Here is a 27221-nt window from a genome sequence, read left to right on the forward strand (position 1 = left end):
ATTGGATCCCAAAGTGTCCAGAGCACCTGATTGGCTGTGGACGTCCAGCACAGGTTGAAGTACTGCCACACATTTTCTGTTGGAACCCTTTGGTCCTTATGTTTTGGTTTTGTAGTTGTTGTGTAGTTTAGAGTTGTTTTCCCTGTAAATAAATTCCCAGCTGAATTTCAGCCTGGGTGTTCATGAGAGTCGTTGGTGTGTTTCCTTTTTCCTTTTACCTTTATGTTACATCCTTTTACAAGCCCCTAGACAGGGGCGTAACACGCCGTTTGCGGCTTGACTTTACTTTGTGCCTCTCCAAGTGTTTCTTCAGTCGAGCCTTGATGGTGCCCGCTACCAGCTGCAGCGTGTCGACATGTGAGCTTCGCCTCGACATTTAGCATTCAAGTGAATGTGCAGCCTGAGGAAATACAGCAACTTTCTCTGCCTGCATTAGCGTGTCGCCGTCCTGACACTCAAACTGTCACACTCTGCTGGGCACACGAAAAGGGATTCTGACTGCCAACGGGGAGCCAGCCCCACCGTGAGCCATTAAACCTGAAGCGTGGCACCTGTCTGAGCTGACATGCACACGCAGTCCGGCGTGCGCACGTTTCCATCAGCGTAAAGCCTACAGCAGGCTCAGATCAAGAAAAGCGCCCAAGTTTGTGCTGCTAAATATACACACAGAGGAATCAGATGAAAGGAAATGCCAGCATGAATGATTGATGATGACCCAACTACCAGCAAAATAAGCCTCTCAACAAGTGTGGGGTAGATTTAGGTCAGACCAGCTCACAAGATCGGAATTTGAATTCCATGACTAAAATCAATACTTACAAGAACGATTTTACGAAGCAGTTTGTAAAGAAAATTGACTTTCACAGAGAGAGACCACTTTAACCCTTTCAAACCCTGTGTGTGTGTGTGTGTGTGTGTACATATATATATATATATATATATATATATATATATATATATATATATATATATATATATATATATATTCCTGGGAGCTTGAGGGTCCTGCGCAGTATCTTAGCTGTTCCTAGCACTGCACTTTTCTGGACTGAGAGGTCTGAGGTCTTTCCAGGTATCTGTTGTAGCCACTCCTCCAGCTTGGGGGTTACTCCCCCGAGTGCTCCAATTACCACAGGCACCACTGTCACCTTCACTTTCCAGGCTTTCTCCAGTTCTTCTCTGAGTCCCTGGTATTTCTCCAGTTTCTCATGTTCCTTCTTCCTGATGTTTCCATCGCTTGGCACTGCCACATCCACCACAACGGCTTTCCTCTGTTCTTTATCCACCACTACAATGTCTGGTTGGTTCGCCATTACCATCCTATCAGTCTGGATCTGGAAGTCCCACCGGATCTTTGCCCTCTCATTCTCTACCACCTTCGGAGGTGTTTCCCATTTTGACCTTGGGGTTTCCAGTCCATATTCTGCACACATGTTCCTGTATATTATTCCAGCCTCTTGATTGTGGCGCTCCACTATCTATCTATCTATCTATCTATCTATCTATCTATCTATCTATCTATCTATCTATCTATCTATCTATCTATCTATCTATCTATCTATCTATCTATCTATCTATCTATCTATCTATCTATCTATCTATCTATCTATCTATCTATCTATCTATCTATCTATCTATCTATCTATCTATCTATCTATCTATCTATCTATCTATCTATCTATCTATCTATCTATCTATCTATCTATCTATCTTTTCTCCCATGAAAACAAACATTCAAACTTTTGCAAAGATGGATGCGCATATTGTGTATATAAAATGGAAGCATTTAGTCGATCACCGCTAGCTCCACAGAGAAAGTGGGCGTGTCTGTTAGCAGTGCTGGCAGCGCAGACTCTTCCTGGATGGGGCTGTTCCTCACTTTGTGATGTCACAATGTGAGGACCCGCTCGTTTTCAAGATTGTGAGGGGCTGGTGCTCAGAGAGCAGGTTTTAGAGAAATACTCAGAAATGTGTAAACACCGCTTTGGGGTTGTTCATAGTGAGGGATGAACACTACAACACACTCAAAAGCTTTAAACGTTGATTTTGTATGATGGAGGCCCTTAAAGGGTTAAACAGGCTTAAAAGTAACTACAGAAATAGTTTTTTCGTCTTCATATTGTGCACTTTTTTCTGTTTGACCTTGACGTGATTTTGTTTTTCTATCAGTCATAGAGATGAATGTTTCTCAAATGACTGATGGATGACTACACAAGAACGAGAGAATAAAGCAGAAACGATTCAACAGAGTTGTTTAAAACTGGATCTTGTTGGGGCCTTTCTGAATGGGAAATGGACAGCTCTTCCTTGACAATAACAGAAGATTGAGTTAAAGCCAGGAAGCCTGTCTTCAGCATAAATGTTTAGTGGAGGACGCATTAATATTTCAAGCTGGTAGACAGCAGAGTGTTCTGCAGGGCTCCGCTTCTGTCAGCTTTGTTAACGAACAAGCTCCTCAGGGTGTTGGAGCGTCGTAAAACCTTTAACTTTTGAAGAAAAAAGAACTCAAATTGAGATTCTTGTGATTGCTGAACCACGCTGGGGAGGTGGACTTTGTGTTGTTACACCTGGGGAAATAACATTTTGGGAGAAATGTTTAATTTCCGTCTAATTGCTTTATATAGTCTGTTTGCACCCATTTGTAAATTCATGTAAACCATTCGTCTGCAGAGTTTTTCGCCCTCAGCGGAGCTAATCCTAAGAAGACTCTCGCTCTTGTAGATGCAGTCATTTATTTAAGAGGGTCACGCTGCACGCTGCTGTTTTAAACATGATCCGCGTCATAACTTATGGAGACAGACCGCATCCAAACGCTCATCCCGATAAACGAAAGAAAAAAAAGAAAAAGCCACTTCCTCATCACCCAGCCGGAGCTGGTCTTTGCAAATGGCCAACTTAATCCACCGAAAGCTCTCGTTTGCACTTTCAAGACATGCATGTGAAGTCAGGGGAAAAGCAAAAACAATTAACATGTTCATTCAGTATGCAGACACTTCCAAATGTGGCGTGGACACATCTACTCAGCACGTGACTTCCTGCAAATGCTCTTTGGACTGAAAGTACGGCAGGATTCAGCCAAGCAGCCATAAAGCAGGTCTGCAGCATGCACTGCAGTTCAGACCAACTACCATAATATTCACACACTGCAGGGTTGGGCCTCAACAGAAACAGAGTTTCATGTCAACACGATAGAAAAGTCTCCTTTTTTCCTTCTATTTTTGCATGAAAATGCTTTGCAATAGAACTAGAACAAGTATACGCCAAAGACAAAAGTCTGAAAAACGGCGCTGTATACACGATCAAAGCCGGAGCACAAGAGAGCGGTGTGCAAAGTGGAATCAGGAAGAGATGAAGAAAGCCTGTGGGGCAGCCACCTCTCTCGTCTGTATCTGTTGTCACCTCTCATTTTCTACACAGAGGGCTGTCTCTGCTTCTTTTTTTTATTCTCTCTGGTCATCTGAGCCCTCAAGTGTCAGCGGATGGAGCCGTCCGCTGGCGGGGAATTGCCCAGCAGGCAAAGAGTAAAAGTTCAGGCTCTTATCAGTCAGCTGTCAGAAGACACACCACGGTCTGCGGTCCTGGTCTCACGTATTCAGCTATTTGAAGGTGAACTCTAAAATCAGGAATCATGAAGTAGGTATTTGACTACGGCTGGAGGACTCTATCCCAGGGTTGGAGAATGACACAATGTGCAAATACAAAGTTTGCATAGATGAACTCTAAAAAACACAGAGTCAAATAAAAATGAGCAAAAATAAATAAACAAATGAAGCTGTAAGCGGCGTTGTATAGCGCTAATTGTCCCTCAACCTCGCTGCTCCCTCTTGACACTTTTTTTTTCAAAATGGCAGATTTCTGTTGTCTTTATCTTCATAGCAACCATTGTAGTTATCGGTCGCCTGGTGGTGACGAACAGGTCAATGCCATTTGTAGAAGAATCGGCAAAAGTAAACTTTTAGATTTCCTTGGCAACTAAGCTTTTTTTGTTAACCACGCCCCCATTTCTAATATGTTTATTTGTTATATTGTTTCATTCAGTTTGAGCAAATGATTCATGGATTACATTTTCACAATAGTCGGATCGGTGATACAAAAGTTTTATTTTTTATATTGAGCAAAATTCCATGATAATTTTAGAACTTCAAACTCAGATATCCTAAATGTGCGTTTTGGACTTGTTAGTGGATTTTGGAATAATATCTTTTAGACCCATAAGACATTTCGGGCATTTTTTGGATGGTTTCTCCCGCTGTGACATCACAATTTTCTGCCAAAAACTTCCATTTTTACCCGGTACTATGTGCACAAGAGAAAAGGAGGAATAAATGTGAGTAAGACAGAAAATATTCACTGTAAAAAGACAAAAGCTAAAAACAGCAAAGACAAATTTCTGCTGTTTTCAAAGGACTGAATTTAAAGGAGATTTACTCCGATTCTCCACCTCCTTAAATGTCATCGGAAAGCTTGACGGACAAGAGCGCCACTCTGGAATCTGTATTAGAGTAGGACTTCTCCCTGAGCTCCACAGTCGCATCCATTTGCCAGCGGCTGCATGCCGCTGATGCTCTGTCATGCGCTGGTAGAGGAGAGGCGTGGGAGGAGGCTGAAAGCTGACGTGGACTTTACAATCTCTTATTGCAGCTCTTCAGCGGGGACATTTCATTAACCCCAGAGCAGTGAGACATGAAATGTGAAAGAGAGGGGAGGACGGAGGGGAAAACGCAGAGCAGATAGCGCGGCATTTCAAAAAGGCCAGAGGACCAGCAGTAGTTCGTGGTGACACGCAGTCGTTCTCTCTGGAAAGTCATCCATCATTTACATCCAACGCCAGGCTTCAGATGGAGCTGTGAGGGTTGGAACACCCAACATCCTTTGAAGGCTTTGAGATTTTTACAGCAAGGAAGCCTAAAAAAACAGTATAACTCAGTATAGTTAATTATCCTGTCCAGTAGTTTTACTCTTTAACTCTGAAAAGGAAAAAATAAATAAAAATACAGCAATGTTATAACGATGAGCTGACCTCTGACCTCACCAGTGAGTTTTCCAGTGATATTGTAAGTAAGAAGGACGGTCACCCCAGAACAGTATTCATTCTAAATATTATCTGAATGTAAGTTATTTGCTTTGAAATCTTTATTATAAAACAAGCATTAGTGTTTGGACATCTAATGTTTGCCTTATTATCATTATTGGCTTATTATTACATTATTTCATCATTTTTGTCCCCATGATTTTTATTTATACAACTTTCTTCTATCTTTACACTTTTTTAATCACTGTTCTAAAACAGAAAAACAGTTTTAACTTAATTTTTGCAGTAAAAAAAATTATTGTGCAAGTATTGTGTAATATCGTGAAGAAAATATCTGGAAAAAAAACAAAAAGACTGATCAAACATAGCTAAAAAAACAAACAAAAACTTTTAAATGTTAATTATTAAGCAAATTGTTTAAGAATAAAAAGAAAATGTTGAAAAAGGCCCCAAACTAAAAGTTAAACAATTTCCAGCTACGTATTTGCATCTCATCTCATCTCAAATTGTCTGACAGCATTTATTTATATAAAAACCATATTATATTCTAAAGGTCTTCAATGGTGAAACTCAACCACGGAGGATTTTGTCTGAATGCACAAAAAATTATGGAATGGTCAGGGGTTTGAACAAAAACAGTGCAAAAATTTTAAAAACAGTTACAAGCAAGCGATATGGGCACAACACACAATTATCGTGAAAAGTAAATAAAGCATCAAATTTAAAAAAATCTGTGTTTTCTGCTCATAAGCTAAATTTTTTGTGTAAAAATTGATTTTTTTTTTTAACATGGGAGTCAAAATGGAATTGCTCCCTCCAAAACCAGCCCCCTGTGGTCATTTGAGGAACTGTAACATTTGGTATTTGTGCTTTGAATCATTTTCTCTTTCTTAAAAAAAGAGCTTCATCCAGTTCTTCTGCCAGGATTCAGTATCTTCACATTTTCTTTGTAGAAAAGACTTGAGCTAAATTACATTTTTTCATGGTTTCGACGGTGGATCCAGGTGAGCCGAGTCTCTTTTTTTTTCAAAGCTTGTCTCTATTGTGGAGCTTGTTGCATTTTTTTCCTGGTTTCCTTTTCCGTGCGAGTGTGAGTTTCACCTGCAGCTCATCTCAGACACTTAACCCTCACGCTGCCTGATGGCTCATCACTCATGCAATTCTAGCTCATTCAGTTAGTTGAAGGTTTTCTGTGAGTCGTGTTCTCCTCTGTGCTCAGAAAACCTAAAGAATACAAAGATACAAAACTCCTTTTACCATCTGCAGAGCACGCTTAAGGCTGAGAACTGATCCTGAACAGAAAAGCCTGCATCGCAATCCCCCTTCCAGTAAATCCAACACTCCACACTGAACTCATCCAAGCGTGTCTTTTTGAACCTTGCTCTGTGCACTGAGGCACATCTGTGCTGGAGCACAAAAGACTGTTTTCATGAAGCTGTAAACACAGCTTTATTTTAAATATCTGTTTGTAGGGAAGCTTTAGCGGTACGGGACCTTCAGACATGATGCTTCCTCTGCTGAACATCCTAGTTAACGCAGCACAGCCTGGATTTACTCACATGACTGTTTTACTCCGCATCAGGCTCCCTTGGCCTCGTGGTCTGGCGGTTTCTGCGCTCACACTACAGCCTAAACAGAAGCTGCTTTACACTCTGAAGATACGCTCACACTGGGCTCAGCAAAGCACGTTCAAAGGACCACTTTCAATGAAAAGTCTGGGTAAACGGGCTTCCACGCTCAAAACTCCCACGTTTCTATGACGTGCGCCCATTAAAAGCACATTGAATGTCAAACCAGTTCACCTTTGAGCAATCAGGGACTCCGATTTGGTAGCGAAGTATAGATGCCATCCTTTTTAGTTAATTCATTTTAATGGGAAGTTGTAAATTAATCATGGAGGAGAAATAATGGTAGCCGTTTGTGGCACCAAGACTTTCACTTATCGGAATAGAGCTGTGAAAGACAAAGCCTGGAGCGGGGTCTACACCGCTTCAACATTTCGCACCAATCGTAGGTACATGCACCAATCTAAACATTGAATGCTAAATGGGCATTCTTGAATGCCCGCCACATGAACGTAGCATTGGACTTAGCAGCTGTTGATGCTATGCTGTAATTTGCAGTGCCCTTCCACTTAATGCAGGCCTTAGTGACATGGAAGGGTTGACCCGAATGGGTGCTGCGTGTTTTTGGGTTGTCCAGGTCTGTGGAGGGCTGTAGAGAGGAGGTCATCCTCCTGTAATGTACCATTGTCATGCGCTGGGTAGGTGCATTGTGAAGTATTTATAAGGATAACGCACGTATGAAGTATGGGTGATGCTGTTTCCACAGGCACAAACAGCCTGTATCCACCCACAAGGGCATTGACGACTAAGGCACTTATGTTCCAGAGCAATTCTAAAGTTTTCAGCAAAGAAAAATCTGATCTAATCACACGATTAGATTGAATAACGAGCCGACAGGACATGGTGCCATGGAGACCGATTTTAGCCCCGAACCGCTCTGACGACTTTGATTTAACATCAGAAAGTCTCATCAAGTGACAGTTGTCATTGTGTCTTTTTGTCTGGATGCTGCTGTCAGAGGGCTTTGACAAAGCTGCTGATGTAGGCAGCATAACTGCGTCAATGCAACGCCATTCTCCTCGGTTTTACACGTTTGTCAAAGGCAAAACCAAAATGAAAATCTTCATGTTCACTCTGTCGAAGAACTGCAGACAGAGTCCAACTCTGAGATGAAGAATTAAAGCGGCTCTGGGCTCTGTGCCATCACAGCAACACCAAACACACCCACCTTCTCAGCATCGGTGTTTTAGTGGATTGAAACGGGTCACGTCTGACAGCTACTGACAGCTGTGCGGCCACAAAACTCGCTCTGCCACCTCGCATTTAAAGAAATGCTTGACATCTCAATCAGGCTGCTGGAAGACTTGGGGGAAATAGTTGCAGTAAAAAAAACAGCACACGACATTCCTCTCAAAAACTAAAACCGCAAATTTTCCCTTGGTCTTGATCACAAGACTTGGTTTGTCTTGGTTGCTGGGATACACACCACCTTAACCCTGGAGGACCCACAACGTCAAATTCGGACGATGTTTTTTAAATTTACTTATTTATTTTTACTTTTTTATTCTGTCCTGCGGCAGTCCTGGACTGAAGGACCAGATTGTTTTTGCAATTTTTCTTGTCCTCGCCAAAAATTCACCAAAATTGGCATTCACCTAGTACCTGGTGACGATGAATTTTTGACATAGTGATCAACCAAAATCTCTCATGAGGCTTTAAAATATACAACCACAACTGAACTTTTGTTGATCTTTGACCTCAGGAAGAGGCTGCCAAAAAAAATTGGGAATCCATTTCAGAAAAGTGTCGGTTTGAAAGTTATTTTTATTTAGCATTTTGAGATCCTGCAAGTGGCATTTCGACCAGAATAGTGTGAAAATGTAATACATGAATCGTTGGCTCAAGCAGAACAAAACAATAAGACATGTGATATGAACACGTTAGGAATGTGGTTAACCCAGAAACTTACTTTTGCCTTTCTTTCAGATGTGTTTGTCACTCTAAAGGCCCGTACACACCGGGATGAATTTTGCGCGCGATTTTCGCCGACGTTTAACGCCTCGTGACTAAACAAAGGGCACCAATGAGAGTGTGCACACCGACGCGAAAAATCGGCACGCGTCAAAGCGTCAAAAAAAAAAAAAACGCTTCGGGTTCGTTTTTTTTTTTTTGACGCGTCGCGTCGAAATCTATTCGACCAATGAGAATGGCGCTTTTGCACACGTGTCTGGAGCTTCTGAAGTTACAGTAAAACACAACTTGGGGGCGCTCAAACACAAAACTGCCTTGCTGAGCACACATACCAGCGAAGAAGATAGATGCCGAGTTGCATCTACACTGCCGCAAAGAAATAATGACGGACATCCTAAAATATCCCCGAACCAAGCACCAGTTGGAGCAACTGGTGCTGGAAATATTCATGTTTTCTTTGTTTGATTCTGACAAGCGCGTAAATACTTGCTGTCTTCTTCTGAGTGAAAAGCGACTTTAAGAAGTGTAAAGTTGCGCAGCGCCACCTTGTGTACAGGAGTATTTCTGTTTTACATTAAGCGCCATCTAATGTCAGGGAATGAAATTGCATGTTCACTCGGCTCATCGTCAGCGAAAATCGCCTGGGTGTGAACACAAAAAAGGTGGCGAAAAACGCTGGCGAATAACGCCTGGCGAATATTCGTCCCGGTGTGTACGGGCCTTAAGGCACATGTGTCAAACTCAAGGTCCGCAGGCCAAATGTGGCCCTTTGAGGACAGCCGCTATGCTGATGTGGCCCTCGGTGTAAATGAGTTTGACACCCCTGCTCTAAGGAGATACTATGGAGATATTGTCCCTCTTTTCCTCTCCCCTCCTGGGGAGTGGGAGTGCTTCCAGACTCCAGTTGGCTCATCCGTGCTCCAGTTCCTGACCGTTTACCTCGCCTTTGCTCCTGCTCCTACACCTGGCTGTGGATCCTGCCTCTGGCTCATCTCTGGCTCGTCTCTGCTCTGTACCTGACCGAGTACCTCGTCTCTGCTCCTGCTCCTACACCTGGCTGTGGTTCCTGTCTCCGGCTCGACTCGCGCCTTTGACTGTCCCCACAACCACGGCTGGATGAAGCTCGTCTGCTGGACTTTTATATATGTAGTTGTAGATTTAGATAAGTTAAATCTTCTCTAAGAGTTCTGGTAAATCGCCTGTCCGTCCTGGGGGAGGATCCCTCCTTCATGTGGGCACCCCTGAGGTTTCTTCGTTTTTTCCGGAATCCGGTTTTTTTGGGAGTTTCTCCTTACCGCGAAGGGGGGTCTAAGGGCAGGGATGCCAGTATAGCTTAGTCAGTTTGTTAGTTCATTTTAGTATTTTTCTATTGAACTCTTTGTATTCGTGATCCTTTTGATTTCATGTTTTACTTCGAAGCCCATCGAGACGACTGTTGTTGTGATTTTGGGCTATACAAATAAAATTGAATTGAAATTGAATTGAATAGATAAAACCAACAAAGAGGCAGCCATTTTAAATGTAATTACACTGTCACACCGCTAGGTGTGTGACATTTGTTCTCCACATTTGACCCGTCTCCTGGGAGAGCAGTTTGTTGCAGACACAGCCGTGCTCGGGAACCATTTTGGTGGATTTAACCCCCAATCCAACCCCTTAATGCTGAATGTCAACCAAAGTTTGGTATGACAACTTTGGTATGACTCGGCCTGGGTTTCACCCACGACTTCCAGTTGAGAGATTCTATACGCCAATGGTAAATGGCGTATACTTTTTATACTTTTTAAGGTGCCAGGGGTAGAATGGACAGTGATAGGCGGGTGTGTGTGTGTGTTTGTGTTGGTAGGGTTAGTTACTCTTGGGTTCTCCAGGGTTAAAAGAAAGGACAACATTATGGCAATTGGGCGGCAGTTTAGCTCAGGCGGCAGAGCAGGTCGTCCAACAACCGAAAGTTTGGCGGAATCGATTGCCGCTCTCCCCAGCCAGCTGTCGCCCCCCGAGCGCGGCTAGTCTGCAGCTCACCGCTCCCCCCAGGGGATGGGTCAAAATGCAGAGAAGAATTTCCCCATTTTGGGATAAATAAAGTATCAATTATTATTATTATTATTATTAAATCAATAAATTAATCCCAGTTTGGAGTGAGGAGCATATATTTTTTCTAGCTCAACAGGAAACATTTTTGATTGGATTTGTCTTAAGTTTTATTGTGTTAATGCAGAGCCGTCATCTCATTCGTCAGAAACCGCCCACAGCCGTGAACTGACAGAAGGCCAAAAGAGTCAGACGAAGGGAAAGTGCTGCGAGTCAGAACACCGGGTTCATATACACTCAGTGTGGAATTTTAAAGAACACGCTCCACGAAAGCAACTGAAATGTGGACTTCAAACTTTTTACTGGGTTGACAGCTAAAGTTTGCCTGGCATTCATCTGGGTTTGGGGTTGTGAGAGGATAAATCCCAGTGTGTGGGAACCGCTCCGAGAGGCAGCCGGAGCAAAGGGCAGGCTTGATGAGGTGGAAGCGTTCTACCTGGCGTGCCCTCCTTCCTCCTGACGGCTGAGCTCAGATGGGGCAGACAGGAAGGTAAAGACAGACAGGAGGTTGCCGACCTCAGACTCACCGGGGGAAAATAATCAGCTGCCGTGACTCACTGCCTCAGCCCCTCTCATTAGAGCAAGAACTGAACCACACTGGGAGCCTGCTAGCACCCAAATCAAAGCAGAGCTGGCAGACAAATGAAAGATTTCAGTGTTTAATGATGTTACTAGAGGGTTTTGTGAAAAACAAATAAGGAAATTGAGAACAAGTTGGTCTAAAAGGGTCAATTTATCCTAAAAAGACGACTATTGTCAATATTTAGCTGGCATTTTTTCCCTTCTAGCATTATATAAAGTATTTCCCAGGTATTCTAGTCATTACTTCCACCCGCTCCTTCTGACTCATTCCTATCAGAAAGGGGGGGTGGATGAACCCCACTCTGTCCGTCTAAAAACAGCCCAGGCACCACAAACTGGCAGGCACATAACCATGGTAATTATCCAGCAGCCGAGCAGTGAATCTGATTCCATGCAGCAAGGCCTGAGTCAATGTGGAGAAATGCTAAGCAGGGCTAAGAGGGTCTCCAGGGGCACAGTGGGAAATCCAGGACGATGGGATGAGGAGGGATGACACTAAAAAAAAAACTCTCTTAAGGCATTTGACCATTCAGTAAACAAACAGCCAAAGTTAAAACTGTGATTAAAGACCAGCTCTGATCCTTTGTCATCTATTCTCAAGGCGTTCCCAGTAGTCTTTTGATTGTAATGATGCTGAATTATGCAAAATTTAAAGACCTGTGTTTCTAGGACATAGTTTCTGCAGAGCGGCATAACATTCTCATCAGGTGTGTGACGTGTGTTCAAGAACGCGTGTAAAGCGCGTTTTTGAAATTTAACCCTTGGTGTCCAGACTGGACGAACAGGGAGGGGCTTCTTTTTTCTTTTTCCCCTGTTTACTAGCGCATCTCCCCCACCTACAGATGGAAGAGCCTTGGTGCGAAACGTTAAAGCAGTGCAAACCTGGTGAATGTTGCTCCGGGCTTTTTCTTTCATAGCTTTATTCCAATATATGACAGACTTGGAGTCATAGAATTCAGGCCAAGCACAAACCGCCATTATTAATTCCTCTTCATGGTCAATTTACAAATGGTTCTGTCAATGAAAAGAAAATCCGAGTCCATGCTTTGGTCAACGTTTGATCTGGTTTAACTTGCACCCTGTGTGCAATGGACACGTGTTTTTAATAATACTGGACACATGAGGAAAACAGACGTACTATTTGTCTGGAGGTGGATGGATCAGAATAGAGTGGAGCAGGGAGCCACCCAGCACATTTTCTACGTCACAGATATGATCATTTCCATTCCTGATTCCCAACGATTTAAATAAAGAAATTCTCAAGAAAGCTGTTTTTAGCTTAGTGTCTTAATATATGTTCTCCATCATCAGAAATGACATGTTAAAAAACAATTTTCATCGGTTGGTCTTTAAAGGCAGGTGATTGGCAGGGAAATGTGGGTCTGATAAGCTTTGCGTGTAAACCTCGCAGCTCTTTGTTGTTGCTTGGACGGCTCTGGTTTCATCTCACTTCAGCCTTTATGGCTGAAATCAAACCCCTTTTTCTTCAGATGCATGAAGTGCTACTTCCGGCTTTTGGTCTTTCGGCTCCCTGCTGGGGGAAACGCCACCAGCCAAGGGCTGAACTGAAGCGGCCCAGAGAGGAAAAAATGTTCAGAATGGAGTGCATGAACACATATTTCATGAGTGTTGGTTCAATTCAGCCTTTGGGCTTTGCCAGGAGGAGGCCTGTGTCCCCTCCCTTCATCTGTTACAGCTCATTTTTTCACGGTCCCCTTTTCCTTTCCTCTCTTAAATCCTGGCTTGTCCTTCGCTGTTGCCGTGCAGAGACACAAAGCAGGTTTCAGCCCAAGGATGTCTTTAATAATTCTGACCAGAAGCAGTTGGTTTTATTAGGGAACATTCCTGCAAGCTACAGTGGAGAACTGTTTAGCATCAAAATAGTCCGCATGCTGTTTAAAGCAATGGTGCAGCTGAAAAAAAAGGAAGCATGCTTTGTCTTCCTGCAGAAAGGGATGTACACAGAGATGGTTTTGTGTTTGCACTAGTATGAATGAGGAACAGCAGATGAGCAATGAAGAACTGCAAAGCTGAGTATTTTAGACTTGGACATTGAACAAAGTAATTATTAACAGGTTTTTTTTCTCTCCTCGGAAAATCTCCAGACTGAGCGAGAAGAACAAGAAGCAGCAAGTCATTGTAGAAAATTTGAGCTGGACAAGTTCTTTTTTCTATTTCTTTAGCTTCCTTCTTGTACTTTTCTCCTATGGAAACTGGTATTAGTTGTTGTGCAAGCCTTCACCTCATGCACACAACTTTCTTTTTTCTTAAAAATCAAGAATCCTTGGCCAGATAAATACATCTTCTAGTGCACGCTGAATCCACAGCACATCCCACGTGGTAGATATGCTGGAAACCTTTAACCACCATAGGCAACCATGTCCTTGTTTAAATGCCGCTTGCACTTACACAGTGGTTTTATGTGCCACAGATCATCAATAGTAAGTAGTATTGCGTTCCTGAGTTTCATTCTCCTGCATTATTTTCCATCATTCTTCTGGTTAGCAATTCCACCCCATAGTGAGAAGGCGTTGGTTCGAATCCCAGCTGGGTTTCGCTCTGAGTGGACTTTGCTTCCACAGTCCAAAACCATGCTTTGTAGGTTAATTGGTGACTAAATATAAAGACAAAATCCCAGTAGTTGCCACACCTGTGTGTCTAAGTTTCACACATTCCCTGTTGGAGTGGTGAGCTGCAGACACAACCACACTCGGAAAACCAGGTGGAGGTTTAACCCCCAAATCCAGTGCAACTTTGTTTTCCTCGTCAGAGCTAGTGGGAGAGCATTATAAAGAAGGGATGATGGGAAGTGGAGGCAGATTCACTCAGCACCAACAGTACCACCCACAACTAAGAGGTTCATTTCGAATGAACTCCTGCTGCTTTGCAGAGGAAACAACACAAGTTTTTATTTTTATTTTATTTTGCTTAAAAATAGAATAGAATAGAATAGATTAGAATAGAATAACCAGAATTAAAACACCACCGAGAACAATTTGAAAAATAGATCAAAAGATGATCAGAGTGGGACTTTGAAGCCAAAATTTGCACAGAAACTCACATTTTAATGTTTTAGTAACATACAGTTTTCATAAACGTTTCTATAAACTCCAAATGACAACAAATGGATCGAATCTCCTTAGTCTTGTGACAAACGGCAGCTAGTGTGTGTTTTGATTGGCAGTTGAATTGACCAATGGGTGAACATAATAAAGCTATTTTTTGAAGGTTGTTGAGTTTGGTGGAGTAAAGTCCAGTTTATATGCCTTCCTGCAGGTTTGTTATCATACATTATCAGAAGATGTCTCTGAAAGTGCCATTTTTTTTACTCTGAAATGATGTGCATCACTTTGCAACCATTAAGCTTTGGGTCTACATAAAATATTGAGCAAAAGTGTTTCAGAATCTGCTGATATGGATTAGACACAACACTCGGTAAACTTTGACATAAGTAAAAATAATAATTATTAGTATTAATCTTTTTTTAAATACCCAACATTTGAGCAAATTTGACCAAAAAAGTATCCATTTTTATTGCATTTACAATGCAATAAATAACCAAAAACATGTTGAGATCAGTTTCCAACTGGTTGATAGATCCTTGTTAGGGCTTCTGCTACCATAGTTATCATTTAATCATTTAGCTACCATTACATCCACAGTGACACAAAGTGCTCGTTGTCTTGACATCCCGAAACCATCTGTCAGCCCTGGCCGGGGCCGCCACATACCAAAGCGCCACCTGCCACCCTCGCATTACGCCCCATCGGGCAAGGCATCTGTGCTCTCTCCTGATCTGCCAACAAAGACTTTTTAAATGTTGAAACAAGCCTTTGGAAATGTGACAATATCCAAGTGGCCTTTTTTCCCTCTTCTGTGTTTGAGCTCACAGCAATCTGTGGAGATCCCACGGTGTTAAAGACGTGCTGAGCGCGACTCCGGCTCCATATCGGATTGGTTTGATTCTGTGACTGATCCTCGATGAAGACGATTATGAGCCCACAGCCGTTCTCGATGTGAGACAACAAACACCTGTGGCATCAATGCTTAATTATCTGTTCTCAGTGACCTATTGGATGCGCAGGATTACATGAGAAGACATACAAATTTGACTTTTGACCGGCAGCCCACAGTTCCACCTTTTTATGACTCATGACCGTCTGAGTTTATGGAACCAAAGGAAAAACCAAAGTGTTATGAAAACGTTACTTCAGAGTTAACAGCAGACAGTCTCAGTTTTTCTCGTAATAACTTCTTGGTTACTGATGGTGACTTGATGCTTTTTGTAGATGTTGTCTTCATCTTTTTTTATCCACAAATTAAAAGAGAACGTAAATATTTCCTTCTATTTGAAAATTCACTTTATACTTGGGACGCCCCCTCCTCAGAAGCATTTCTGTTGAATATGAAATTGTGCAAATTGGATTTGCCATGATAAATGTGCCCAATGGAAACATGACCATTTAGAAAAATACTCGCATTTATCAAGAAAAAGTTTTAGTGCTTGGAGGAGGTGGTTTTTGAGGCGTGTTGAAATTTACATATTTTTGCAAAACTGCAAGGAAACACTTTTTTCTAAATAAATGAGCCATGTGACCAACAACCTTGGGCGCTGCACAGCGGGCGCCACAAGAGCTCCCACAGCGTCACACATAAAGTTGAGCGTGTCATGAGTGATTGTTGGATCCACAGCTCCTCTGTAAAACCCCCGACCACCATTTCCACAGCCACGTGTAAGGAGCTCGCCGCTCCACGGCCTGAAGAAGACGCAGATGTCTCCTTTGATAGATGATGATGAGCGCTAGCGCCGTGGCAGAAATTTGGATGTATCTGCCGTCAATCAAAGTATTTTTCACATCCGTCGCCATGTTTTTGAATGACTTATCACGTCAGTTGGTTTGTGCTCATTCGCTTAATTATGATTTAATAGAAATAGTGTGATTGCGAAATTGTGTTCTTTTTTGGACATTTCTAGAATTTCGATAAAGTTTTTGAAAATGCAACTTCTGTAAAATAGCCTGAACTTTTCAGAGATCCTTTAAGATTTCCATTAAAAGTAGGGGGTGATTGAATATCGATCAGGCTGATCATGTGGTCTATTTTTGTTTTTTTTATGCACATTTGCATTTTTTAATTGGACGGGTCCATTTTGAACTAGTTATTTGGACTTAGATGCAATCGCGCTGTTCTTTCTCTAGTATTGTCCCACCCACTCCACCATAGGATTGTTATGCAAACCACGCGCAGGGAAGAGCCAATCAGACGTCGAAATTGTTTGCAGGCTCCTCAAACACGGCGAAGCGGGTGTATGAATGTGTCAAAGGTAGGAAAACACAGAAAACTCTCCTGAAATTGGGGTAAGCATGTAAGTCCCCTGCATGGCACACTACTAGCAACTAGCGCTGTTGTTTTCACGCACCAATAATGCCAAAGAGCTGCTCTGTGTGCAGGTAGAACTACAGCCCCTCCTTCCTGAACTTCAAACCATGGAAGTAGGTTTGTTTTTGTGCACCGCCTTCATCAGTCCCAAGTAAACACATCTTCAGTGACGTCCCTGTGATTTATGAGCCCAAGAGGAGCCGTTGGGTCGCACCACATGCTGCTTAACCGGGACTACAGATGATCTAACAGTCACATTTTTGTCAAATGCTGTTTAACTTTGTTTTATTTACTTTTTCGAAACTATTTATTTATTTACATTTTTATTTGAACTCATAAAATATGCTATAGTGCCAACTCCTCCAGCAAAAAGCTTTGGCCTCCACTTTCCCCATATTTTTAGGTCAATATGTATCCTCATTGACAAGACTAAGACTAAAATACATACTTTTTGATCCTATCATTTGTAATGACCATTCACTCTGCTGTTTTCATTTGCCATCCTTCCAAAATTTTTGACCCCCCTTCCGTCCCTCCGTACAAAATGTTCTCGCTCTGCCACTGCCAGCACCACAACTCAAAGAGAAATATGTCCATTAAAAAGCATTATCCTGTTTCCGGTCTTCTTATTTTCATTTTTATAGATGCTAATCGACTTGTTTGGTTTATGGATGTCCACGTATTGAGAAAAGGTAAAGACCAAAAAAAGAAGAACCATGCCTAAAAGTCCAAATCAACTGCAGGAGGTTCAAAATGAAGGCAGTAAAAGGAAAGAAGAAACTACCCTTTTTAAAAAAACACATATATTATTCATCATTCCATGTGACTATACCAGGGTAAGCATGAATTCAGCTTAAGAGAGTGTGAACGTGTTGCTGTTGTGTAAAAGAATCAACATTCTCAATATGTGTAAAAAAATAAATAAAAGAAGAAGCTGGAGTTGTTTGAAAATGCTGTCAGCATCTCGGGTGGAACCGGTTACACTTCACAGTCTGCACATTCTGCTACCAAGCCTCGTTCCAAACAGCTTAGCTGGAGAAACAAAACGACAGCAGACAAAGATCTATTCTAGAAGCTGTTCCTTCGCTCGCCTATCGTGTTCTGAAAAAGAAAACGCCAGCCTAAAAAAAGAGGAGAGGGATCCTTTCACTGCCATTCGTCCTGGTTTTGGAAAAAAACAGAATAGTTTCAGAGACGCTCGATGTCTCTGTGGCAGCGGTGGGTTAAGCGTTTTCCTAACGGACCCCCCCATAATGCTAAGATTTACCATCCAAGAGCAATTAAGTCTTTGGCTTGAGTGCTTGGTAGGGATTGTTGGAAGAGGAGAGAAAGGTCACCTGTCTCTTTATGTCATGAAACCGGAGAAGTACCTCTAATTACACTCATGCACACACACCCCCGCGCACAAACACACACACATCCAATTAAACGATTGTGCACGCAGCCAGAAAGCAATCACATCCACCATCTACATCCAACAGTCTGACTTGGACAATTGATGAGGTTAGAAATGAACTAGTGTGGCAGAAACAGCAATTACGAGCAGCTCGTCTCATCCTTCTCCTGTTACCTGCTCACTATATGTGTTATGATGGGATGGAGGGTTACAATATTGTGGAAATGTGACGGAGACACGCATCACTCCAATTCTTTTTGGGTAAATTAAAGATGTAGACAAACCTTCTTCTGCCAAAAGGCACATGTAAATGTTTATCTAGCTCCACAAATGAGATGCAATCAGTGTAAAAAACAAAAAAAAAAAAACATTAATATTAGTCTAACTTTATTTCATTAGTGCTGCTTCACCAACATTCAGGATCATTTCTGCCTCATAGAGGGGCTGGCACCATATTTTAGAGAGTAAATTAAGCAGGATAAATCCTGGCGTTGGTGCATTTAAAATGTTTTCGCACATAGCAGGCGCACAGATATGACAGAAAAATAATGTTTGCATATTGCATATAATCCTTCCTTCACCTTAAATGTTTTTGGACATTTCAATTTTTTCTTTTTATGTGTTAAGTTGATCTTTTCCTAAAAATATTTTAAGTTTTCAGTTTAAAGAAAAACGCCCTTTTTTTACCTTTGGAGTATTAAGAATTAGTGATTTAATGTTTTAATGTTTAAAATGATTCCAGCAGGTAAAAACCTGAAAGTCTAATCAAAGGCCAGATGCAGTTCACTCAGTGGCCACTAGGGGTGTTTTCCAGAAGCAAGCCACTTCCCATTTCTTCAAAGCAACATGGATTAACTTCACAGCTGAAATGAAGACTCTTACTTTCTGGTTTTTAAACACGAGTTTTGTATTTAGACGGTATTCATCCTATAATTAAATGTTTGTTTTATTTTAAAATGGTGGTTTTAGTGGTTTTACCACATTCTTGAGAACATGGGAATAATGACCTACCTTTATCCTGCCTAAGGCACTTCTAGTACCACATTTTTAGATTAACGAAAAATATTTTTTCTCAAGGTTTTACGACAAGCAGAGACCTTGCCTTTGGTTTTCAAATGCCGGAAGGCTGATTTAAAATAAAATTATGCTTTAGACTTTTAACCCTAAAACGTAAAAAAAAACATTTTTAATGCAGACCTCAAGTCCTCCCTCGTATATTTTCAAACCTTTTTAAACATTTTTTTATTTCAATAATATTTTTTAAAAGTCAGTAACACATTTCTGACAACGTTGTGATCATGCTTGTAATATTTCTTCTTTGTATCGTTTCTGCTTCTCGTCTTGCCCATCGAGTGAGGTTTGATTCCGAATTCGTCTACCTTTATATCAGACCATCATCTAAAATTCTGATTTGTCACATAAACATTCATAGATCAATATGTAGTGAAATGCACGACTGTTTTAACAAAGGCCGAGGAGCAGTTTGTATTAAAAATATGATAAAGTTTAAGTGACTATGCAAAGACACTTCAATAAAATATACAAATATGTAGCCTATTCAGGGCTAAAGTGTGTTTAATTTTACATGAAAAAGCTATTTGGAATTTGAGAACATAGTATTTGAACATTGGGTCGTCAGTAAAAGTCTGTAGAGTTTGTTTTTGCAAGAATAAACACAATATGTTGAAAGGCAAAATGGATATTTTTGACGTTTGTTGATTTATATTATTTCTATCCTCTAAAATGAAACACAATAAAGAGGATGCCGACGTTTACGCAGAAACCTGGTGTCACTGAGGGCTGAGCTTCCTCTGCCGTCAGAAGCTCAAATGAAATATGACTGCTTGTTGTTTACAGATTTGATTCAGCACTAAAACTGCTGATTTCCTGGCAGAAATCTGCGCTCTGGTGGGAGCCTTCGACTGGACTGGGTCTTATTCGACCAGCTGCTGTTCCTCTGAGACGACCTTTTGCTGGGTTAACAAAATGTCACGTCTGATTTCACTGTGGGCATCAAGTGACTGGGGTGCGAGCGCCAAGTCCCGCTGGAGCCGACTGACGCCAGCGCAGGGACTAAATGAAAGGCTCATTGCATGCCAGCAGTCCTGATTCATGTGGTCTGCATCCTTCTTTTGTTTTAAACTCACCAAAGAAATGAATACAAATCACAAATGAACCAATCAACACGCGATTTAAGTCCACTAAAGCTTTCAGGTGGATCTTTGAGATCATTTTCCCCACACAGGATTGTTTTATGTTTTTTATTTTCATTTCAAAAACATGGTTCATCTCCTTCAGCAGCATGTTGGAGACCTGCCAGATTTGGAGTTGCTGAAGGTGGAAATGCATGTGCACAGGTGTACCATTGTGCTCACTGTGGCCTTTTCTGCAAGATAATGATCTCTGGATGCACAAGCTTTTCCTCCACACTCACACAGACCTCTCTGTTCATTGGCGTAGACTTAGTTTCATCTATTCATTGACTCAGTCAAGTCTGCCAACTCAATTTTGCTCATTCGTCCGAATACAAGAGCCCAGATCCACAGGATGTCCTCTTTCATACTGAATAAACCCTAAGAAGATGACAGATCAAAGCTGCACCCACCATATTTGGGATCAGGGGGGTCACCTCCAATGGAGCTCCAGTTTTCCCCTCAGCAAACAGATGCTCAGGAGTAATCCAGTCTTATCAATGTTTACTTACTAACAAGTGTGTCTGACTGAACGAGATGGACCAACAATGAAAAGATAGAGGGATCAATAGGGAGGAGCAGATCCAAGTGCTGATAATCTGAAGCATGTCTGTTCCAGTGACCTCTACGGCAGAGTTGAGGGTTCCACGCCTCACATTAAAGGTACTGGGAGTTCCCAGCAGACATTTTCATGTGACTGTGAGCCGAGTCTAGAAGGAGACACCTCATTGGTATGTATGATGAGACTGTTTGACCTCCTTAATCACCTGAATCTGCTGTTAGCTTGTACAACCTGATGTAGCATGGATAATTATGGCCCTCTATAACTTGGTCCAGGTCAATACTCCATTCTGATTGGCTGTCCATTTAAAAGTGACAATGGAGAGGTGGACTTTAAAAGAAAGTCAGTAGCCATCCAACCAGGCTTTATGCGGTTAACTTTATTAATATAGCAATAAACACTGTTGGGGCCCAAGAGGTAGTGCATTTGTAAGGTTTTTCTGCTGCCATTGGAAGGTTTACATCGCCTCCATCATGTCTGCGTCTCGTGTCAATCTCTACGCAACGCAAGCTTTACGCAGCGGTTCTATTTCCAGTCCACTGATGCGTAAATTTTGCAGGGAAAAACTGGACAAACAGGAAACAGGTTTCAAAAGACACACTTCTGTTACACGTTCAAAATAAAACATGATTTAAATCTATTTGATATTTTAAGTGATGTAAAAATGTTAATTAATAGATAAATATTGATGTAATGAAATATTGAGATATATGGTTTTGAGCTGTTCCAAAATTTCTGGTCGGTTGAGAACTAAGTTGTTTACGTGGATTTATCGCAGTTTATGTGCAATTTTTACATAAATCTTACGCAACTGAGTGAAATTCTTTGCAAAATGCACATTTGTGGCTTTCCATGACCGTTCCACGTACGTCTAACTGACTTTTTCAGGCATGTAACACCACATGTCCCGTTCAAAATCTGTAACTGACTCGCACATCACTAACCAATTGCATATAAACAAGGCAAAAATCACACACTCTTCATGATTTACATGTTCTTGGCGTGTTGTATTTGGACTTTTTTTCATGGTTTTAACATGTTTTTCTGTGATACATCTGGGAAAATGTCACGTGAAAACCACAACTAGGCCTCCATTTTGTGCTTTTGTCTTTTTCCTCTAAAACGACAGGGCTTTCCTTTTTCTTATTGATCGTCTCGCCCTCAAATTCAGATTTTCATCTCTCAAACCTTCAGAGTTCATTGGAACAAAAGTCAATCTCTAGGGTTTAATCATTAACTCTTCTTTAAACCTATAGTGGCGTCTCTTTTAAACACACTCCCATGAGGCACTAATCTATAGCCGCTGAGAAAAAGCTGTTCAGTCTCGTGAAAACTCAAATGTTCCCCTTCCTCTTTGAATCTTTTAGCCAGAAAGTATTTCTGTTTGTTGTCGTTTCTGCAGACGAGACAACAGTTTGGAGTTTGCACAGCTCAGTTGTGGGGGAGCTTGTGTCTGCAGCATAGACTCATGCCATTGCATCACTGAGACACATTTCCACATCCGCTGAGGTATAAATCAATCATCAGTTCAATGGCGAGCAGAAACGTGACTCTCCTGAGCCTCTTATTGATGCATCTCAATGTACCGCCACCAGCAGAGGCTTAAAACATCACATACGCCCGGAGACTATAAACCTTTATGTGCAACCGCATCCCCTCTGAGTCTGAGAGTGACACGCGCATTGGCCCACGGCCCTCTGTGCACATGGAAGGCCCGTTGAATCATTTTTCCGGAGTTATTTACAGTGTAGCAGAGCCCGGGGTCATTTTAAGGACTGCCCCCCTCTTACTATCGACAGGTTTGAGAGGCTGTGATTGTTGAAGCTGGGGCTCATGCTGTGACCCTCTTCATCATCGTTAAGGTCAGTGGATGATGAAGAGGGTTACACAAACACAGGGAGGGCCCTGTAAAGCTTTAACACGAGTGAAGCTTTGGAGCAATTTCCATCAGAAAGATCGACATCACTTCCAGAAACTCTGCTGCCAATCAAAATCCAGCATTCATCCAGACTATGGCTTACAGTCTAATAAGTCTGTATCGTTTTGTAAATGTATATTAAAACAAAAACTAGACACTCTCTCCAAAATGAATGGCACAAGCGATGCTGCATTCATGTTAGTCACCAGCTCTAGACTTTGATAAACCTGCTGCTTTGTGTCTGTGCTGCAGGAGGAGATTTGTCGTCTCGCAGTTGCTGCTTTTGTGGGGGCTTTGGCCGAATCGCCTGGACAGACCAAAGCGGGCCTGAGTGTGTCCTGTTGCTCTCTCCCTGATCTTGTTACACTGCTGGGGACAAACAAGCGGCTCTGTTTTTAGCAGCAACCCTGCCCGCTGCAAGCTTAGACCAATTCAGAGGTAACTGCTGCTCCCCTTCACCCCACAATCATCTGGAGATGGAGCAAACGGCTCACGATGGAAGGTGAAATTGTAGCCTTGAGTCTGCTGCTGCGGAGTAATGTGGAGAAAGGATATTGCTGCTGTTGAGCGGCACAATGTCCTTTCCAGTGTCTGACTCATCTGAGATTTTAATTGCATGCTTTGTACTTGTTTTTCATTTTGGTTTAGATGCTCTCAGAGATGCTTCCCTGCATCCCTGCAGTAGCATTAATTCCCATCATTAACAGCTTTCTGAGACAATATTTAGGTTATTAGCTTTTGAGCACAAGTGTATCTGACAGAAAAGCCTTGTCATTAAGTAAAATTGTTGTTAAAAAAAAAGAACGGTCAGGTTTAGCACAGTTTGAGCTCTTCTATGTTAACATACACAGTGACTAAATGAACCATGACTTTTCCGAAGGTTCATTGACACTTGGATTTCTTCACAGGAAAACTGAAATATACGAGATAATCATCAATAAAGAGCGGGAAAAGAAGATTAAACTGTTACAGTGACTATTTTGCTTAAATTAAAGCAAAATAGTTTTTGACTTTCCATTCAGAGAGAAAAAAAACTCCAGAAAATGCAAGACAAATTGTCAAAATAGAAGCTGAGATAAAAACCCAATAAAATGCTGAGGAGAAAAAACGCGATGAGCAGGAGACGCACTCATCTGATGGTGAAACTCAGACCCAAAGACTTGATTCTTGGAGATATTTTTAAAACGTTTCTGGAAAGCCAGAGCTGAGCGCCAGTGCATCTGTGGTGTTAGTCCGGCAGGAATGTTTTCTGGAGAACACAATCATTAGTGAGTAGATTCAGCTCCAGAGCAGTTTGGCTGCCTGCTCGCAGCAGAGGACGGGACAGAGGACAAATGGACTAATACTCTGAAGGGAACAGAAGAAAATCAGGGGATTGGACGAAAAATTGATTTGTGGACTTATTCACCTTTAAGAAGACGGTAGAGGTCAGGTTAATCAGTTACAGACACACGTTGTATTTTCCTAAGCTTCCACACGTTTTACAGATGGACGTTCCTGCATATTTATCCTCCGTTCACTTTGTTTTTTAAGCATCCACATGTTTTTATGTCCTGGACCGCAAGGACCAGAATGTTGTCGCAATTCTTCTTTCTGCGCCTTTCAGAAAAAATGTTGCCCCCGCAACAAAAACTTTGACAAAGGAAATAAATAAATGATGACATCATAGAGGGGGTAAAAAAAAAAAAAAAAAGGAATGGGGCGAAAAATAAAAAACCAAAACACGTGTGAAATTTGACAACTTTCATTTTTCACACAATATGGGAAGAAAACCCCCACAACCGAGGTGTCACTGACCTTTGACCTCAGGATAAGGGAGCCATTTTTAATTTGAAAAAACAAAACAAAAAACAAACTCAAACCTTTATGTAACACGGAGGCCAAAACAGTTTACGCTGTATTCCCTTGCCCTGCCTGCTATTTGTCTGCTACGTACCTTGCGTACCTTGGGTCATGTGACTGCGACCAACCAATTGGCTGGCTTTACAAACCGCTAACCAAGAAGCTATCGGAACGCATGAGAGGAGAGCCGGATCATGTATGCTATGAGGAGCAGACAATCCATCCAATCACGTCGCAAATAAGCTGCGCGTTTGACGAAATAGATGAAATCGGCCACATGTTGATGGTGAGCTAGGCCCCAACCTGAACAAACTCAACTATTGGAGCCTTCCGAAGAACTCCCTCCATCCCTTTGCTCAATCCGGGCTGGTAGGAGGCTCCTGTAGCCAACAGACTCTTACACTCACACTGCTCCTGCAATCCAGTGCTCTCTTATGACTGTCAATCACTCCCCTACTGGATACGCGCCTTTGGACTTTTGAACCAGTGCTGGCTTGAATGGCCTATGGAATGGAGTTGTTCTTTTCCACAATGATTTATACCCTCCAGATAAAAAAAGGGTCGGTTCTTTTTGAGTATTGAAGCATTGTGAATACTGGGATTTTCTGGAATGGCCATATGTTCTGTTACATGTTCTGATTTTTCGTATGGTTACTCAATAAAAGGTATATATATATATATATATATATATATATATATATATATATATATATATATATATATATATATATATATATAAATATATATATAAAACATTATTGGGAAGCTACCTGGGCAAAAAAATTAGTTTTGAAGTTTGTAGATTTTGAGCAAGATTGGCGTGGTGAACTCACAAAAGTGGTGTTCATCTGTTGCTCGCACGTTTTTCACCAGAATATTGTGAAAATGCAATACATAAATCCCTGGCTCAAGCCAAGTGAATTGATATGACATATAACATAAACATATTAGGAAAGTGGGTGTGGTTAACAAAAAACCTCTGTTGCCAAGGAAGTCGAGAAATTTACTTTTGCCGATTCTTCTAAAAATGACATATATCTGTTTGTCACCACCAGATGACCAAAAGATAAAATGGTTGCTATGGAGATGAAACTAAAAGAATAGCCGCCATTTTGAAAAATATATTTTTTTTTAATTAATTTGTGACGTAAAGCCTGCAGGCCATATAACAGTTTGCAGCTTTATTTTGTTTTTCCTACATTTTTGTTTCTCAAATCAAATTAAAACCCTATTCAAATATATTTAAAGTAAAGTGATTTACATAATAAAAGACATTTTAAACTTTAAAGTCTGACAAAGGGAGGAACAAAATATTTTCATGTTAAATGGAAACATTTCCATTAAAAAACTATTTTAAAACCTTAAAAGAAAACACTTTAATTAGATTTTTGACTGATATTAAAAACATATCAGAATATTTAAACGGATGAAAAGTCATGTCAGAAGGAAACTGGGCTGTGGTCTGTCTGTACCCCAGCCTCAGGGGTTTGGGACTTATTTCACCCCCTGATGCTCAAATCAAGCGGACTTCTTATGAAAATTGAGAAATGGCGCCTCTGATCTGCCTCTGAGGACGGCGTGGACACACACAGGTGATCATCATCAGACGTTTTGGTTGTTTTTGCTGCTGTTTCCGTCCAGTTCTTATTCGGATTCTTCTTCTGAAACTGTCTGCGCGGTGCGTGTGCACCCTCACGACACGCGCATGAATCACAAACCCAGTGGGCAGGGGGGGGGGGCATCAGTTCATCAAAGGTCAGACGGGCAGCCCACACAGCAACAATCCGTGGAGCTGCAAAAATCATTAGTCACTGCTCCAAAACAATATGAGCCGCCTGAGCTCAGGAGCTCCGAAGGCAAAGCTTTCCCTCTTTCTTTCTGTGTGGAGCTCATTTAATGCCGCCAAGAAAGCTCGTCTGTCAGCAGTTTTTCACGGCGAAAACCTTCATCTCACTTAGACAAGTCCTGCACATTACACGAGTGAATGGATGAGGAAGAGAAAATTAAAAAAACCCAACATTTTATGTTTACTCTTTCCTATTAGGAATAGTGGAGGACCCATTGTTAGACGTTTTATTAGTTTTTCTTTATTTTATGTTAAAGTCCGTTAATCAATAAATTATGTTTTCGCTTCCTGCAGTTCTTGTCAAGCATCTGAAGATGTGACGGCTCTATGCGTCTGCAAACGTCACTGCTTTTCTTTCTATTCAAACTGAAGTGATCTTCATACAACCTTCACATCAACTGGAAGGAAGGAGAAGTGTGAAGGAGAAGTGCTTAAGAGGCAAGTCATGAAAAATGCACGTCTGGAGTCTTGACTGGTGTCTTTCTTTGACCTCACATCTTCTTTCTATTCTTCTATTCATCTAAAGCCATCTTTGGCCTTCTCCTACATGTGCATACAAAGATTCTCAAATAAGGCTCAACCCAGACCAAACTTTTGCCGTTGTACATCTGTGTTTTGCATTTTTTCATGCGGCTTCCATATGTTGGAGAATCCTAAAAGTAAATAAAGGTTTTGGTGAAAGTTTTAAATGAGACCTCCTATTGTTTGTGTGGAGGCAGAAGACTCCAATGACCACCTACAGAAAAAAATTATATTTTATAACCACGGATGGATGGAGTGAAAAAACAATAAAATGTCATCAAATAAAAATATAAAGGAACAGCATTTTTGTTAGGACAGATAAA

The 27221-nt window shown here is 41.5% G+C and overlaps 1 protein-coding gene across 3 annotated transcripts in view; it reads right to left on the minus strand.

Moving 5' to 3' along the window:
* plcb1 (phospholipase C beta 1) overlaps window positions 1-27221 on the minus strand; it is a 125593-nt gene that overhangs the window by 53421 nt on the left and 44951 nt on the right. The gene's annotated exons all lie outside the window — the stretch shown is intronic.

Source organism: Oryzias latipes, chromosome 24, assembly GCF_002234675.1.
Source record: "Oryzias latipes chromosome 24, ASM223467v1".
Classification (NCBI taxonomy): domain Eukaryota; kingdom Metazoa; phylum Chordata; class Actinopteri; order Beloniformes; family Adrianichthyidae; genus Oryzias; species Oryzias latipes.